The sequence below is a fragment of the Vicugna pacos genome, unplaced genomic scaffold (genome assembly GCF_048564905.1).
Source record: "Vicugna pacos unplaced genomic scaffold, VicPac4 scaffold_192, whole genome shotgun sequence".
In the NCBI taxonomy this organism is placed as follows: domain Eukaryota; kingdom Metazoa; phylum Chordata; class Mammalia; order Artiodactyla; family Camelidae; genus Vicugna; species Vicugna pacos.
In genome coordinates, this window is record NW_027328871.1 from 1,826,382 (window position 1) to 1,846,661 (window position 20,280).

Here is a 20,280-nt window from a genome sequence, read left to right on the forward strand (position 1 = left end):
CCCACTCTCAATGATTTGTATGTGTTGTTTTAAAATTTTGTGTTTATTTTATTTGTAATTCATGAGTTATCACCTTTCCAGCTGTGAGTTTCAAATTTCTGTTGCATCCTGCTACTTTTCTTTTTAGAGAAGGCCTTTCAATAATTCTTTTAGCTTGGGTCTAGATTTGCTGAACTTCTGAAGCTTTTTCAAGTCTTAGAAATTCTTTATGTCTCCTTCTACCAAAAAGGATAGCCTTGCTGGTTAAAGTATCCTAGGATATAACTTTTTTTTCATTCAGGACTTTGAATATATCTTGCCACTCCCTTCTGGCCTGTAGTATTTTTGTAGTGAAATCACCTGGGAGCCTAATGGGGATTCCCTTGTAACTCACTCTTTGCTCTTCTCTTTCTGTCTTTAGGATCATTTTTTATCCATGAATCTGGCCATCTTAATTATATGTCTTGGTTTGGGTGTATTTGGGTTCTTCCTGTTTGGGACACTCTGATCTTCCAGTATTGGATATCTGATTCCTTCTTTAAGTTTGGGAAGCTCTCAGTCATGATTTCTACAAAAACCTTTGTAATCCCCTTTGATCTTCTTCCCCTTCTGGGACATTTATCATGCCAAATTTGGCATGCTTTCTATTTTCCCATAGGTCCCTTATGCTTTTTTCAGTACTTTCTCATTGTTTCTCTTGTAGCTCTACTGTTTGGGTGCTTTCTATTGTCCTGTCTTCTCAGTCACTAATTCGTTCCTCTGCGTTATATAGTCAGCTTTGCTACGCCTTTAAATCATTCCTCATCTCAGTCAACAGGTTTACCTATTCTACTCGGTTCTTCTTTATAGCTTCCATTTCATTTTTGACATATTTAATATGTCTAAACACTATCTCTTTTATTTCTTTCAGTACTTAGATCACTCCATTTTTGAAATCTTCATCTAGTAGGTATCGATGTCTATTTCACTGATCATTCTTTCAGGGGATTTCTCTTGTTCTCTTAATTGGGAATGGTTTCTCTGCTTCTTCATCTTTCTACTACCTCTCTGGCACTGATTTTTATGAAGTATCAGTTATATACTGTGGTCCTAAAGGAGTATGTCTACCTAATGACAATGTAATAATACAACTTAGAAAACAGAAAAAAGAGAGAGAGAGATAAGGAATTTTAAAGATGGGAGAAATAAAGCTTTGAAGACATTGTATAATGAATAATATTAAAGCAATTTGAAGCAGAGTTTGAAAAGTAATAATAATAAAAATATTTTAAAAAATTTCAAAGGGATTAAAATGGTGGTATATATAATTGAATAAGAAGTAAAAATTAAGAGGATAATAGAAAATGGAACAGGTAAAAACAGATTAAAACAAGGGGGTGGTCTGTGTACTCCTGAGGACTGTGCACTTTTAATGTGAAATCTTTCTGTATTCATCCTGTTTTGGAAGTTCATCTTGCTGTTTCCAGAGGCCCTCCATTGGAGCCCTCATCTGTGCTGCTCCCAGAGCATTTTGGCAAGCAGATCGCTTCTACACTAAACACTGGTTCAGATGCAGCTCTCTTTACTTTGGGCTGGCTTGTCACTGCCCTGCCCGATGCTGCAGTCAGATGTTGCAGACTGACTAGGAAGGATTGGGCATCATGTCCTTTCCCAGCACCATGGTCAGGGGCTGCATTCCAGCTCAAAATTTGAGGGACCACCCGCCCTCTCAGGTTGCCGATCACTCTGCTGCTCTGTGTCACTGTACTCTCTGCCTCAGGTTTGCACACCGGATGTGGGCTCAGTGAAGACTGAGGAATAGGCCTGTCTCTGGTCTGGGCCAAGATCCAGCTCCTTGTTTGTCTTGGCAGACAACTTCTCTGAGGAACGAGACTGTAGTATCATATTTGCCTCATGCTGCCGGCAAGTCTCAGTCTGGCCCTTGATGCTGCTAAGTCCCTAGGTGTAGATGCAGGTTTTGCCCCCACTGCCACCTGGGGGCAAAGCACCAGAGTCTATGGTGGCTGTGTCTGAGCCCCAGCTCTCTTCACCTAGAAACTTTTGTGGATTTTCATAGATGGGAATTGCACCCTTCCCACAATTGGGCACATCTGCCCTGTTGTTTTAGGGAGGGCCCAGGTTGTTCTGCCCTGTGCACCCATAGCAATGGCTCAAGCCCACTCCATTCCCCCAGGCCACCACAGTGCACCCATTCCCATCTACCACCCAGCTCGGGCAGCATGGCCCTGCCCCCAGCTTCTGGGCTGCATCTTCGGCTGGGTGCCACAGGGATTCTCTGTGCCTGTTTAACTTAGTTCTGTCATTCAACTTATACTATGTACAAGGCCAAGCCTTGGAGGCTCCCCCACCGTCCTGCTGAACTCTTAGTTGGAGAGGGGAGACACAGTGAATGAGCAACAATCCTTCTTTGCTGCTCCCTCCCAATGGGACCTGTCCCACTCTGTTTTGCCTTTTATTCTTTCTTTCTTTCTTTTCCCTACCGATTTTTCACATCTTTATCTACTGAAGAGGACAATGATCTGTCAGATTTCTGCAGGTTATTTGGTTAGTTGAGTGGGTCTGTGGATATGAGTGCATTTGTGGAAAGGGTGAGCTATGAGCATCTTTCTACTCCTCCATCTTTGCCTCCCCCAAAGAAAGTCTCACTTTATGGTGGAAGATAAACATAGTCTGGAAAAAATGGAAAAGATATTCCTTGGAAATGACAAGAAAGTGCAGATTGCAATGCTTAACTCACACAAAATACGTTTTAAAACAAGGGCCAAAATGAAAAAAATATGAGATTATATAAAGAAAAAGAGATCAATTAAAAAATAGGGTATTACACTCATTAAATTATATATGGACCAAACACCGTAGATCCTAGATATAAAAAGAAATTTTAGTAGACAAGAAAAATTTAATTCATTATAAAACAATAATAGTAAATGAGTTTAACTCCTCACTATTCTGATGGCCAGATCATCCAGAAAGAACATTTGTAAGGAAACAGAGGTCTTAATAGCATATTAGATCATTTGAACCTAAGTGAGCTATTGGACACTGCATCAGAAAAGCAGAACACATAAACTTTTCAAGTGTGCACAGGATGCTGTCTAAGGAATTAACCACATATTATGTCATGAAATGAGCCTCAGGGACTTTAAGCAAATATAGATTACAGCAAGTAGTTTTCCATACACAAAAGTATGATACTGTGCATCAACACTAGAAAGAATAGGAAAAGCACAAACATAAAGCCAAACCATATCCTTTAAAAAAAATAAAGAAAGGTCAATGATGAAATCAAAGATGCAGTGAAATCAAAGAGGTTATAAAATCATACCTGGAGACAAATTACAATGAAAACACAGCTTCATAAAATGTATGGGATGCAGCAAAAACAAATGTAAGAGGGATGTTGAGAACATATTAGGATTTCCACAAGGAACAAGAAAAACCTCATAGAAAGTATGAAGCATACTGCACAAAATAGGAAGAAATAAGAACAAACAAAACACAAAGGCAGTAGAAAGAGAAATCTTTAATGATTATGTTGAAAATAAATTAAAAAAAGTTGAAAATTAAATTACAAATCATAAAATCAACAGCTTTAAGTTTTCTTAAAAATATTAACAAACAGTTAAACATTTAGCCAGCCTTATCAAGAAATACAGAGACTGTACCCTAACAAAATAAGAAGTGAAACAATAGAAATAATATCTGATATTACAGAAATACAAAAAATGATTATGAAATCACTATGAGCTGTTACATGACAACCAATGGGATGACCGAAAAGAAATGGACAAATTTCTAGAAATGTACAGCCTGACAACACTGAATAAAAAGAAAACTGAGAACTTGAAAAGAGTAATCAGTATAAGTTAAATTAAATCTACAATTTAAAATCACCCCTTGAAAAAAATGCCGAGATGCTTTCAGTAAAACCTCTTTCCCCCCAGCTATTTTAAAAAATGAAGGAGGAAGGAAAATTCCCAAAGTTATTCTATGAGGCCACCATTAACCTGATAACAAGACCAGTCAAAGACACTAACAAAAAAAAAATAAAATGAAAATCCAATATCCTTGATGAATATACATTCAAAAATCCTCAAAAAACATCAACAAATGAGTCCAGCAATACATAGAAAAGATTATACACGATGACCAGTTGGACTCCTTCCAGAGTCACAAGGATGGTTCAACATACACAAGTCGATCAGCCTGACATATCTCTAATAAAGGAAGGACAAAATACACAATACCATGTCAATACACAAATAAAAGCATTTGACAAATTTTAAAATACGTTCATCATCAGAACTCTCATGAAAGTGAGTACAATGGAAACATCTCTCAACATACTAAAGGCCATTTATAACCATTTATAATAGTCAGGGAAAAGGCTGAAAGCCTTATGGGTAAATTCAGGACCAAAACAAAGATTCCTACTCTAACCACATCTGTTCAACAATAATAGAAGAAAGGAAAAGAAAAAGAAGTAAAAGAAATGCAAAATAGAAAGAAAGAGGCAAAATTGTCACTAGAACTAATGGCATAACAATTTACATAGAGAGTCCTAAGGGCTCCACACTGACTATTATGAACAACAAATAATTTCATCAAGGGAGCAGGGTTCAAGATTAATGTGAAGAAGTCTCTTGCATTTCTACACATTAATGATGAGATACCATAAAATGGACATTGAAAGCAATAATATTTAAAACCCCATACCCCCGAATACCTTGGAATAAATGTAACCACATATGTGAAAGATCTAAACACTGAAAATAATAAAACATTGACAAAGAAATTAAAAATGATTCAAACAAATGGAAAGATGTGGTCTTGGATTGAAAGAGTTCATATTGCAAACATGGCTGTACTACACAAAAAATCCTAATGATTTAGTGCAATTCCTGTTATGAAGCTGTAATATTTTCCACAGAATCAGAAAATAAATAACTCTAAGTTTTACATGAAACCATTAGAAATTGCCAAAATGACTTTGAGAAAAAACAACAAATCTGGAGGTATAACCCTCCCAGAAACCTTACTATACTACAAAGCTAAAGTAATACAAACAGCATGGCATTGGCACAGAGATATAATCAAAAAAAATATATAGCCTAGAAATAATTCCACACACCTATGAGAAATGAAACTATGATAAAAGAGGCAAGAGTACACAGTGGAGAAAAGACAGTCTCATCAATGGATGGTGTACTAAAAGCTGGACATCTACATGTAAAAGAGTGAAATGAGAGCATTCCCTGACATCAGATACAAAAATAAACTCCAAGTTTATTAAGGACCTAAATGAAAGGCCTGATACTATAAAACCGCTAGAATGGAATATAGGTGATACACTTTTGGATGTATATCATAGGAATATTTTCTTATATCAGTCTCCTAAGGCAAAAGAAATAAAAGGAAAAAAGCAAGTGGGACCTAAACAAACTTGAAAATTTCTGCACAGCTAAGGACACTATAAATGAAATGAAAACACTTCCTGTGTAATTGGAGAACATAATTGCAAACAATACAAGTGACCAGGGGTTAATAGATATAGGTTAATAGATGTAACACGGACTTAGGTTACACAACTCAAGGTGAAAAAGAAAAACCAATCAAAAACTAGAGCAGAGTACCTGAGTTAATATTTTTCCAAAGAAAACTTACAGATGAGTAACAGGCAAGTGATAAAATTGCTCAACATTACTAATTATTATATAATTGCAAATCAAAATCAAAATGAGGTATCACTGAAAACTGGTCAAATGGCTATTATCAAAAATTCCACAAATACAAAGTGTTGGAGACGATGTGGAGGAAACAAATATCTTGTTTTCTCTTTGTAGGAATGTAAATTGTTGGAACTTGTATGGAAAACAGTATTTAGATTTGTTTAAAAACTAAAAAGTTTACTACCATAAGACACAGTAATAACTCTCCAAGAAAAAATCAGGAGAAATAAACCTAAATTGAGAAGAAACAATGTTCACAACAGCACTATTTATAATATGCAAAATATGGAAGCAATCCAAATGTCCACAGTAGACTATGGACTTAAGAATATATGATGTTTCTATAAATATACAATGGAATAATACTCAGCCATGAAAAGTATAATACAATGCTATTTCAGCATCATGAAAGGACCTACTAAATTTTGTGCTTAGTGAAGTAACTTAGACTAAAACCAAACTATATAATATAATTTATATGTGGAATCTAAAGTATAACAAATATCTGTGTATATCTAACTATTGATAGATGACAGATAAATAGATAGAAGGATAATACATGATAGATAAATAGATAAACAGATAGATAGATAGATAGATAGATAGATAGATAGATAGATAGATAGATAGAGACATGATGGATAGGTAAAGAGATTAGATAGACAAGACTTAAGCAGACTCAAAGATATGGGAAAAAATTTATGTTTAACAAAGTGAAGGGAAAGAGAATTTAATGGTAGAACATTGACAGAGAGAAAGTAGTATAAATAAACAGAGAAGAAACATTGATAATCTGTATAGATCATGGAATTAAACACAATAGCTTAAAATAATTGTAAGTTACAATAATTGTAATAATACATAATGCAATATGATCTACAAAGTGGTTAGAATAACTATGCTGTAGATCTGAAACAACACAATATAGTACATCTACTGTACTTCAATTAAAATATAATGTCTCATGTATAATTAAGTCCTTTTTCCGTTGATAAAAGCTTCCTTTAATATTGTTTTATTTTACTCTATTCTTTTTATGATTACTGACTCAAATTATTTCTTTTACTGTTGTAAACAAGTTACCAGTTTGACGTATGTATATTTATTGCTCCTGTTTTCCTATTTTCCCCTCTTTTTATCCATATAGTATAGTAGCATTTAAAAACATACCAAAGAAACAGTTGCAACTTTCTCATGGTATCTCCTTAGCATTTTGTTCAATGTTTTGCATATATTTGCCATTTTATATTTCTTAGAAGATTTCTTTTCTACACCTCTTATTTGGTGTCTCGGTTTTGTTTTTTTCATCACATTCAGGTTTTGCTTGTCTGGTAAAGTCTTTATTTTCACTTTATATCTAAGTGATAATGGTGTAAGTATTATTGGGTTAGTTATTTCTTATTTCAGTAATATGAAATGTAATTTTATTTAACATTTGCCAATGTTTCCTTCTCAGAAATCTGCTGATAGCCTAATGGGGTTCCTTTGTAGATTATCAAACTATATTTGTCTGTGTTTAAATATTTTTCTCTGTCATTGACTTTCCAATTTGCATATGACGTATCTTGAAGGAGGTCCCTTTCTCTTAAAGTTACTGGTGTTTTGTTGGCTCACAAATTGTATATCAGTTCCTTACACAGGTTCAGGAATTTATCAACCATTACTTCTTTAAATAAACCATCAGCTGCCTTCTAACTTTCTTCTCCCTCCAGGATTCCATTCTAATGTGCACTTTCTGGGGAAGTCTGATGGCTACTGTTGAATTTCCTCACTTTTTAATATCTTGTATCTCAGCCCTCTCCTATCATTTATAGTTTTGTATTGGTGAGTTTGCTAATCTCTATTCCACAAAGACAGTCTACTTCCACGGCTTTCTGTTGCATTTTTCAACTCATTTATTAAGTTCTACTGGTCCTCAAACAATAATTGGTTATTTTATAGTTTCAATCTCTTTGGTAATATATTCCTTATCATCATTTCATTTATTCTTGAGCTCACTAAACTACTTTCTTAGTATTTTTTTTTTGTATTGAGTTTCTGTATGACACCTATTCGGATTCTCTATTAGTTATATGGCAATATACTATGACTTTAAGTTTGTTTGCTGCAAGGTTGACATTGTGTGTGTGTGTGTTCACAGGTGCATGTGCATGTGTGACAGTGTTTGTGTCAGTGTCTGTGTCTGTGTATCTGTGTGTGTGCATGCCCTATAATTTTACTGTGATTGGTCATGATCTTGAAAATTTATTGCTCTGATGACACTAAATAACAGATTGGGAGTTGGAGTCCTTGCTTTTGTATTCTGGTAGTTTGCATTATTGCACAATTTTTGGTTTTACTTACCTGAGTTACCTCTGATAATATTTCAAATTGGCACTTTCCAGTCGCTACTGTCTGCATAAAAGATGTGCTTTCATTGTCACTTCTTAGACTTCTCGGGTAGTTAATGCCACTGTTCTCACTGGGACGGCAAACCCTTCCTTTTATCTGATATCCCTTGAGACTCAGTTTACACATTGAAGAAAGGTGTAAAGACTGGTGGGTATTTGAAATCAGGCAAGTGCCTTTGCTATGTCCAGTGTTGCAAGGTATCTTGTCTCCACCACTATGAATGGGGAGTAGGGACAGTGTCATGAATGTCTGAGTGTCTGAAAGATGGAATTTCTGTCTCCATTGTGGCTCCCTCCCAGTAACATGTGACCATGAGTACTAGTGCAGTTGGGGGTGGAAGCTGTGTGAACTACTGAGACCCTGATTCCACTGGGTTCTCTGAACTTGTGGACTCATTTATCCTAGTCAGGGGGCCATGGTTGCAGACACCAAATCTGCTCTTCCCTCACTCCAGCCACCTTTGTGTGTTTTAGTCCACCAAACTTCACCTGTTCACATGTATTCTGGAGTATTGTTTTGTGTTGTTATTTTTGTTGAGATGTGAACGCTCTACTGACGGTAGATTTAAGGGGAGAGACAAAAATAGTTTAAACTTATGTCACTTTTAAAGTATATACTTTTTCAATTAAAAGCTTAAATTCTTCTAAAGGCAGCAAGAGAAAAGTAAAGAGTGAACTACATGGGAACCTCCATAAGGCTCTCAGCTGATTTCTCTACACAAACACTACAGGCCAGAAGGGAGTGGCAAGATATACTCAAGGCCCTGAATGAAAAAAAGATGCAGCCTAGGATACTTTATCCAGCAAGGCTATCCTTTAGGATAGAAGGAGAAATAAAGAGTTTCATAGACAAAAAAAAGCTGCAGGAGTTTAGCAACACTAAAGCCATGCTAAAAGAAATATTGAAATAGCTATTCTAAATAGAAAAGCAGCAGGATGCTACAGAAATGAGAAACATACAGCTGGAAAGGTGATAACTCATGAATTCCAAATAAAGAAAACACTTAATTATAAAAGAAGACATACAAATCACTGAGAGTGGGAGAGGGAGGCAGGGAAATATAGAATTTTTTTTCTTTCTTTTTTTTAAATTTTTTTAACAGTAGGATGGGTTTGAGATCATGTTATTATCAGTTTATTAAAAAGGGGTATAGGTTAATAGATTTACAAAAAAGGGTAACCACAAGTCAAAAATTTACAAGGGAGTCACAAAAATTAAATAAAATCCATGATAATACAAAGGAAATTTACCAAACCACAAAAGGAAGAAGAAAGGAACAAAGAGGATATACCAATTCAACTGCAAAGATAAGTTCAAAATGTCAATAAACACACATCTATCATTAATTACTGTAAATGTTAATGAACTAAATTCTCCAGTCAAAAGACATAGAGTGGCAGAGTGGATAATAAAGCAAGAACCTTCAATATGCTGCATACAAGAGACCCACTTTAGGGAGAAGGACACATATAGATTGACAGTGAAAGGATGGAAAAGAATATTCCATGCAAATGGAAAAGCCAAAAAAGCAGGTGTTGCAGTACTGATTTCAGACAAAATAGACTTTAAAACAAAGGCCATAAAGAAAGATAAAGAAGGACATTTTATAATGATTAAAGGAGTGATACAAGATGAAGACATTACACTCGTTAATATATATGCACCCAATATAGGAGCACCTAAGTACATACAAGAATTACTAACAGAGATAAAGGGGGATATTGATGGGAATACAATCATAGTTGGAGATTTTAACACTGCATTAACATCACTAGACTGATCTTCCAGACAGAAAATAAACAAGACAACAGAGAAATTAAATACTACACTAGAAAAACTAGATTTGGTGGATATTTTCAGAGCTTTACACCCCCCAAAAATAGAATATACATTCTTTTCAAGTGCACATGGAACATTTTCCAGGATCGATCATGTACTTGGACACAAAAGAAACCTCAACAAATTTAAGAAGTTAGAAATAATCTCAAGCATCTTTACTGACCACAATGCCGTGAAACTGGAAATCAACAACAGAGAAACAAAGGAGAAAAAAAGAAAAGCATGGAGATTAAACAATATGTTATTGAAAAAACAATGGATCAATGAGGAAATCAAAGCTGAAATTAAAAAATACTTTGAGACAAATGATAATGAAAGCACAACCACTCAAAACCTATAGGACACAGCAAAGGCAGTGCTAAGAGGGAAGTTTATAGCAATACAGACCTTCCTCAAAAAAGAAGAACAATCTCAAATAAACAAGTTAGCCCACCACCTGAATCAATTAGAAGAAGAAGAACAAAAAGCCCCGAAAAGCAGCAGAAGGAAGGAAATAACAAAGATCAGAGAGGAATTAAATACAATAGAGATTAACAAGACCATAGAAAAATTCAACCAAACCAAAAGCTGGGTTTTTAAAAAGTAAATAAAATCGACAAACCTCTGGCCAAACTCAGAAAGAAGAAAAAAGAGAGAGCACAAATTAGCAAAATATGAAAGGAAAATGGAGAAACTACAACAAACAAAATAGAAATACAGAATATCATACGAGAATATTATGAAAAACTATATGGAACCAAACTGGATAACCTAGAGGACATGGACAAGTTTCTGGAAACATACTGTCCACCACAGCTGAATCAAGAAGAAACTGAACACTTGAACAATCCGATCACTAGAAAGGAAATAGAAATAGCAATTAAAAACCTCCCTACAAATAAAAGTCCAGGATGGATGGCTTCACCGGGGAATTCTACCAAACATACAAAGAAGAACTCATACCAGTCCTTCTCAAATTCTTCCAGACGATTGAAAAGGAGGGAATACTCCCAAACCCATTCTATGAAGCCACCATCACCCTGATACCAAAACCAGGCAAAGACACTACAAAAAAGAGAATTATAGGCCAATATCACTGATGAACATAGACGCCATAATCCTCACCAAAATTTTAGCAAATAGAATCCAACAACACATAAAAAAGATTATACATCATGACCAAGTGGGGTTCATCCCAGGGACACAAGGCTGGTTCAACATACGCAAATCAATCAATGTAATACATCACATCAACAAGAGAAAGGACAAAAACCACATGATCATCTCAATCGATGAAGAAAAAGCATTTGATAAAATTCAACACCCATTTATGATAAAACTCTCGCCAAAGTGGGTATAGAGGGAACATATCTCAACATAATAAAAGCTATATATGACAAACCTATAGCCAGCATAGTTTTCAACAGTGAAAAACTCAAAGCTTCCCAATAAAATCTGGGACAAGACAAGGATGCCCACTATCACCACTCCTATTCTATATAGTCCTGGAAGTCCTAGCCACAGCAATCAGGCAAGAGAAAGAAATAAAATGGATCCAAATTGGAAAAGAAGAGGTAAAAGTGTCATTATATGCTGACGACAAGTTACTATATAAAGAAAACCCTAAAAGGTCCACTAAAAAGCTACTAGAGCTGATTGAAGAATTCAGCAAGGTAGCAGGTTACAAAATTAATGTTCAAAAATCAGTTGCCTTTCTTTACACTAAGGATAAATCAACAGAAAAAGAAAGTAAAGAAACAATCCCCTTTAAAATAGCACCCAAAGTAATAAAATATCTGGGAATAAATCTAACCAAGGAGGCGAAAGAATTATACAAAGAAAACTATAAACCATTGATGAAGGAAATTACAGAAGACTTTAAAAAATGGAAAGATATTCCATGCTCTTGGATTGGAAGAATCAATATTGTTAAAATGGTCACACTGCCCAAGGCAATCTACAGATTTAATGAAATCCCTATCCAATTACCCAGGACATATTTCACAGAACTAGAACAAATCATAATAAAATTTATATGGAACCATCAAAGACCTAGAATTGCTAAAGCATTACTTAAGAGAAAGAAAGAGGCTGGAGGAATAACTCTCCCAGACTTCAGACAATACTATAGAGCTACAGTCATCAAGACAGCATGGTATTGGTACCAAAACAGACATATAGACCAATGGAACAGAATAGAGAGCCCAGAAATGAACCCACAAACTTTTGGTCAACTCATCTTCGACAAAGGAGGCAAGAATATACAATGAAATAAAAACAGTCTCTTCAGCAAATGGTGTTGGGAAAACTGGACAGCAGCATGTAAAACAATGAAGCTAGAACACACCCTTACACCATATGCAAAAATCAACTCAAAATGGATTAAAGACTTAAACATAAGACAAGATACAATAAACCTCCTAGAGGAAAACATAGGCAAAACATTATCTGACATACATTTCAAAAATTTTCTCCTAGAAGAAATAAAAGCAAGAATAAACAAATTGGACCTAATGAAACTTACAAGCTTCTGCAGAGCAAAGGAAACCAGAAATAAAACAAGAAGAAAACCTACGGAATGGGAGAAAACTTTTGCAAGTGAAACCGACAAAGGCTTGATCTCCTAAATATATAAGCAGCTCATACGACTCAATAAGAAAAAAATAAACAACCCAATCCAAAAATGGGCAGAAGACCTAAACAAGCAACTCTCCACGGAAGACATACAAATGATCAAAAGGCACATGAAAAAGTGTTGAATATCACTAATTATCAGAGAAATGCAAATCAAAACTACAATGAGGTATCACCTCACACCAGTCAGAATGGCCGTCATTCAAAAATCCAAAAATGACAAATGCTGGAGAGGCTGTGGAGAAAGGGGTACCCTCCTACACTGCTGGTGGCAATGCAGTTTAATGCAGCCACTATGGAAAACAGTGTGGAGATTCCTCAAAAGACTAGGAATAGACTTACCATATGACCCAGGAATCCCACTCCTGGGCTTGTACCCAGAAGGAAATCTACTTCAGGATGACACCTGCACCCCAATGTTCATAGCAGCACTATTTACAATAGCCAAAACATGGAAACAACCTAAATGTCCATCAACAGGTGACTGGATAAAGAAGAGGTGATATATTTATACAATGGAATACTACTCAGCCATAAAAACCGACAACATAATGCCATTTGCAGCAACATGGATGCTCCTAGAGAATGTCATTCTAAGTGAAGTAAGCCAGAAATAGAAAGAAAAATACCATATGAGATCGCTCATTTGTGGAATCTAAAAAACAAAAACAAACAAAAACAAAGCATAAATACAGGACAGAAATAGACTCATGGACAGAGATTACAGACTTGTGGTTACCGGAGGGGGGTAGAGGGTGGGAAGGGATAGACTGGGATTTCAAAATTGTAGAATAGATAAACAAGATTACACTGTATAGCACAGGGAAATATACAAAAATGTTATGATAAATCACAGAGAATAAAATGTGACAACGAGTGTGTATATGTCCATGAATGACTGAAAAATTGTGCTGAACACTGGAATTTGACACAACACTTTAAAATGATTATGAATCAATAAAAAAATCTAAAAAAAAAAGCTTAAATTCTACAAAGGTCAATATAAGAACAGTAAAGAGTGAACAAAACACCTCCCCTAATATCATAGTACTACAAAATATTTTTATTTTCCTGGGTTCTTTTCTTCAATGTTTTTCCCACCTACATGCACATTTTACTATTATATATCCCTATAATCTCTTTAATATTAATTAAATTATTTAAATATTTCTCTGTGCTGTAAATATAGCCCTGTTGGTTCTCTAATTTACTACTAGTAGCTTACAAATTTCTGTCTTCTCCATCCTTCTTCTCTTTCCCCACAGGAAACCACTACTTGGAACAGTACACATATCTATGTGATTCTTTTCGTGTTTTTTTATGATTATTTCTCTTATATCTTAATTTTCCCCATTTAAGTGACAACATAGAGTGTTTTCCTCTCTATGGCTTATTTTCCTATGTGCAACGCTCTCTTGGTCCAGTCACATTTTTCCAAATGGCAGACGTTTATTTTTTAATTTGACAATGATGAAGTATTTATTATTTTATCTATATCTCAGATCTACTTCTGCAAATCATCTGTTGATGGCAGTTGAGATGTTCATATATCCTTGGGTAATATAAATGATGATGTTAAGAATATTGGGGGTAATGTATCCTTTAAAGTTAATGTTTTCATTTTTTTTTTGAGGTTTATAGATAAAACTGGAATTCCTGCAGCATACAATGCTTCTATTTCTAGTTTTCTGAGCACTGTCCACACTTTTATAATAGTGGATTCATCAATTTATATTTTCACCAACAGTGTACCTGGTTTCCCTTTGATTGACATTCTTATCAATGTTGGTCATTTGCAGACTTTTTGTTAATAGCCATTTTGATTGCTGTGAGATTATATTTCATTCTGGTTTTGATTAATGATTTCCTAATGAGTAGCAAAGTTATGTTTCTTTTTATGTGCATGAAAATCATCCACATATCTGTTTTTGAAAAGTTTCAATAAAGATCATTCAACTGTTTTTATGTTGGGGGTCTTTGTTTTTTAAATATTGATTCTAATATGCTATATATACATTATGGATATTAATAGCTTGTTGGTTTCATTGTCTGAAACTCTTCCTTCTATTCTGTGTGTTGTCATAAGTCTTGCTGAATATTTCCTTTGCTATGCAAAAGGTTTTGTTCTTCACACTTATACAAGAAGTGGAATCCCTATATCACATATTATACCTATTATTTCCTCAGTAAAATTAAAAACTGTTATTGTTAATTTTCCTATTATTTTTACTTAGGAGATAGATCAAAATTAAAAATTGCAATGATTTATCTCAAAGGCAGTTCTGCTCTTGTTGTTGGTCAGAAATTTTATAATTTCATGTTTACTTAGGAAATTAATCCATTTTTATCTTACTTTGTATAACATGGGAGCAAGTGCTCTTACATTTTCCTTTTACATGTACTGTCCAGTGTTCCCAGAACTACTTCTTGAAGAGACTGCCCGTTTTCATTGCATACTCTTGCCTCCTTCATTGTAGACTAACTGACCATATGAGTGTGTGTTTATTTTAGGACTATTTATTTTGTTCCATTAATCTATGTGACTCTTTTAGTGATATATTTTGATGTTTTGATTACTGTAACTTTGTAGTATATTCTTAACTCAGGGAGGATAATAACCAAAGCTTGGTTCACTACTCAAAGATAATTTTATAAATTTGGGTCTTTCACAATTTTGTATAAATTTTATCATTTTTCTCCTTGTTTTGTGAAGAATCATATGGATTCTGTCAGAATAGAAATTTACTACAAGGAAAAACCTGAGAAAAATTGAAAATTGTGGAGGATAAATCATAGAATATTAAACAACCAATGGATTGCTGCATAAATCAAAGAAAAAATAAATAAAGAAATGTGACCACAAAAACAAAGTCCATAGGGTATAGCAAATGCAGTATTTATAGGGATGTTTATAGCAAAATAATCCCACTTATACAAATAAGTCACATCTCACTCTTATAAAATAATCTTACAAACAAAAGATGTAGAAAAATAATAAACTTGTTAGTAGATGGAAAGACAGCTGGAAGGTCAGAACAGAAATAAAAAAATAAAGATGAAAAATAGAAATATCTAATCAAACTACATTATGGCTTTTGAAAGATAAATATAACTGATAAACTTTAATGAGACTCATGAGCAAAAAAGAGAGTACAGATTAAAAAGCTCCAAAATAAATGAGAATTTACAGCTTAATATCAAAGTAACAGAAAGCATCATAAGATGATACAACAAATTATATGCCAATTAAAATGGAATCCCTAGAAGAAATGGACAATTTCTTAGAAAGACATAATCTCCAGGATGGAATGTGAAATGGAAAATATTAACAGATTATCACTAATGAAATTGAATAAGTAATTAAACAAAATCTCCCAAGAAACAAAATTTCAGGCCTAGGCAAATTCACAGGTGATTTCTTCCAAACATTTAGAGAAGAGCTATTACCTATACTTCACAGAGAATTCTAAAAATTTGTAGAGGAAGTAAGGCTTCCTACCCCACATTTGTGTATCACATTACTATTAAAAGAGGAAAAAATATCTCATATAATTACAGGTTATATACTACTGATAAGCATAGATGCAAAAATCATCACTAAATTGTTAGCAAAGCAAACAAAACATTAAAGGATTATACAGTATTATTAAGTCCCTTTTATTCCATGGATGCAAAAGTGTTTCATTACCCACAAATTAATCAATATGTTACACCAAACTAACAAATTGAAAAATAAAAATTATATGGTCACCTCAAAAGAGTCATAAAATGGTTTGACAAATTCAGTAACTATTTATGATTAAATTTCTCCTCAAATTGGGCATGAGGAAACATACCTCAACACAGTTAAGGTCATATATGAGAAAAATTCAGCTAACATGACACTCATTGATTGAAACCTGAAAGCATCTCCTGTAAGAGAAGGAAGAAGAGAAGAATGATCACTCTTACCACTGTTATTCAGTATAGTATTGGAAATTCTAGCCATAGCTATCCAAAATAAAAGTAAATAAAATATAGCTATTTCAGAAAAGGAGTAAAAGTATCTGTTTGCAGATGAAATACTTTAAACAGAAATCCTAAAGGAGACGCCACAAAACTACTAGGGCTTATCAATGCATTTGGTAAAATTTCAGAATGTAAAATTAACATACAGAAATCTTGCATTTCTACACACTAACAACAAGCTAACAGATAGAGGAAGTGAGGTAACTGTCTCACTTAGAGTTGCATTACAAAAAACAAAAAAATCAAGAAATGTATCCAAACAATGAGGTAAAATACCTGTACTCAGAAAACTATAAAATATTTATAACAGAAATTGAAGATAACGCAAACAGATGAAAGGATATACTGTGTTCATATATTAGGAAACAAATATTGTTTAAATGACAGTACTAGCCAAGAAAATACACAAATTACATTCAGTGCCTATCAAAATACAAAGTGCATTTTCAGACACTTACAAAAAATAAATCTTAAATTTACATGTAAACACAAAATCGTTGAAATCAGTAAAAAAGAAAACAAAACAAAACAAAACAAAACAAGCAAACTAAAAATACAATCAACTTTGACAAAGAACAAAGAGGAAGTATCACTGTCCCTGATTTTAAACTATAATACAAAGCTGCAGTAATGAATATAGAAGTGGCACAGAACAAACAGAATTTTGGAACACAACAGAATGCCTAAAAATGAAATCAAACAGTTATGGTCATAAAGCCCATTTCAAAAAATGAACATACATTGAGGGAAAGGTAATCAACAGGCACATGAAAATGGTCAACTTCACAAACCATCAGAAAAATGCAAGCCCAAAACACAATGAGATTTTATGTCACTCCTGTCAGAATGACAATGATCAAACTGGTAACAAATATAAATATTGGTGAGGATGTAAGGAAAAGAACCTTGATCCATGGCTTGAGTGAATGTAAATTTGTACTGCCACTGTGGAAACACTGTAGAGTTTTATCCAAAAATTAAAAATGAAATATGATTCAACATTTCCATATCTGGATACTTATTCCAAGAGAATAAAAACACTAATCAGAAAAGATATATTCAACCCTATACTCACTGCCGCATTATTTACAATAGCGAGGACATAGAAGAAAACTAATTGCTCATCAAAAAATGATGGATAAAGAAAATGTCTGTTGAATATGACACAACACTGTAAAATGATTATGAATCAATAAAAATGTAAAAAAAAAAGAAAAGAAAATGTCTGTTAATAGTGTATATATCTAACCATCTGTTAACTAAAGATTTATCTATATTTGTATATCTATATATGCATACACTCTAAATATGTATATATATATGCTCACTGTATATATATATATGCACACACACACATAAAATTTTAATGGGTCATAACTCAGCTCTAAAATGTATAAGTTCTTGCCATTTGCAACAAATGGGTAGACCAAGAGTGTAATATGCTAAGTGAAACAAGTCAGATAGATAATGACAAATGCTGAATTATTTTACTCATATTTGGAATTTAAAACAAATTAACATAACAAAACAGAAAACGAGTTATAGATACAGAAAGAAATAGGTTGTTCACAAGAAGGAGGGAAATGTGGTGAAGAAAAAGAAAGACTTGAGGAAAACTAAGAGAGAAAATTTTCCAGTTGCAAATTAAATGAGTCAGGGACAAGAAAATTCCTGTACGGGGAATAGTCAATAACTATGAAATATCTTTAAATAGCAACATATAATAATTAGATTTATTGTGATCAGTTTGAAATGTATTAAAATTTGCAAACATTTTGTTATGTAAGAGAAACTAACACAGTGTTATACATTAAAGTACACTTCAAAAACAAACAAACATACTTATAGAAAAAAAGCAGATTTGTAGTTAACAGAGGCAGGGGTTGGGAAAGCAGAATTACATTAATGCATTCGAAAGATACATATCTCCAGCAGTTAAATAAACGTGTTCAAGGGATGCTACGTATTAACATGGTAAATACAATTAATACTGTTTTATGTTATATATGAATGTTGTTAAGAGAGCAGACACTAAGGATTCTCATCACAACCAAAAGACAAATTGTATTTCTTTAATACTGTATCTAAAGGAGATAATGTGTTCTCCCTAAATTTGCTATAATATTTACTTTATGATACATGTAACTCAAATATCTACCCTGTGAACCAAACCTTACACAATGTGTTATGTCAAATATATCTCAATAAAAGCAGAAGGAAAAATGGAAAAACAATGATCATTGTTTCCCATGTCATTTCTCATGATTGTTTTTGCAGCAAGTAATCTTGAGTCATGATAGACTTATCCTAGATATAGATACTAATAAATAAGTGATTCTGATAAATTATACATAAAGATACTAATATAAATAGTGTTTTACCATGCATTAAACTTTCTTCATGTTAACAGCCCACTGATTCTGTAGGCATCAAAATTTCACTCTGTGTATTCATCTGAGATTAGGGAATGGCTACAAATTTAACCATGGCTGCGTTTGCTGTGAGTGATAATGTTCACTGTCTCTGACCAAAGGTCTCATCTCCCCAACAACATCAGTAAGAAAGGAACATGCTAGGTTGCTAAAAATCTCAGCATGGTAAAATCTCAGAACTCCTACAATTCTTAACTGTTTTGCAATGGGAATGCAATACTGACAAAAACTTGATTTTGGATAACAATATGGTGTTTTCTCATGGTTGCATTAGGGGATGTGAAGATAATCCCTGGGATCCACAAGAAACACCCTCGCTCAAGTGCTGGCAAAGAACTGTAAATGTTCTGCATTATCAGGACTGAGGACTGCTTTCAAAATAATGACTATGCTCACTGTATTCCAGGTAGTCCAACGAAAGAAAGGTTATTGGTATTTGTAGTTGAACGGGAATATATCAGCAGTTCAAACTCTATAAACTTGTCAACGGGTGTTCAAAGCCAAAATAAGTCATGTCAACAATGAGAATTAAAAGAAAAAATTCTTGGACATAAGCTTAAATTAAAAAGGAGACACAGTCCTGTAATGGGCTCTGGGGATTGGAGAATGTATATGCCTCAGTCCAATTCAAGGGTTTAGTGGCTTGGCCCTAGCATTAGCTCGGGATTCAATGAACAGTTAACAGTGTACTGGGAGAAATATAATCTACCTTTCCCTGATCGGAAGAGAATCTGGTGGCTCAATGAAACTCTTAATTCACAGACATTCTGAAAGGTACAAAGGAATGATTCACTGATGACTCAACTAAGACAAACTTAGTTACTGCTTAACAATCCATCTTCACACACACACAGAGTGGTAGACAGATTTGTAGTATTTAGTGGGAAGAATTCAGTGGGCAGAGCTCAGAGAATAGTTTTCAAAGCACCAGCCAACTTTTGTACTTTTGCCAATAGTCTAGATTTCTCAGGTAGAAAACTAGAGATGGACAAACAATAAACTTCTTTAGGATTTCTAATTTTGAAAGTAAACTGTAGCTTTTGACTAATCAGTGTAGAACCTTGTTATGATGATCACTATAAGACCCACTGTGTGATAAGAGAGTTTGAAACAAGCTGCTGAACCAGCCCATCTTAACCCCAGACTGCTAATTTAAGCAACAACATAGCCACCATTAGATTTGAGCTGACAAACATTAAAGCTTGATGTTTCTGTTATAGGAAAAACCACTGCTGTCCAGACACTGATCTCCTGCTGCAAGTGGGCTCTTTTCTTCTCTTGGTAAAGGT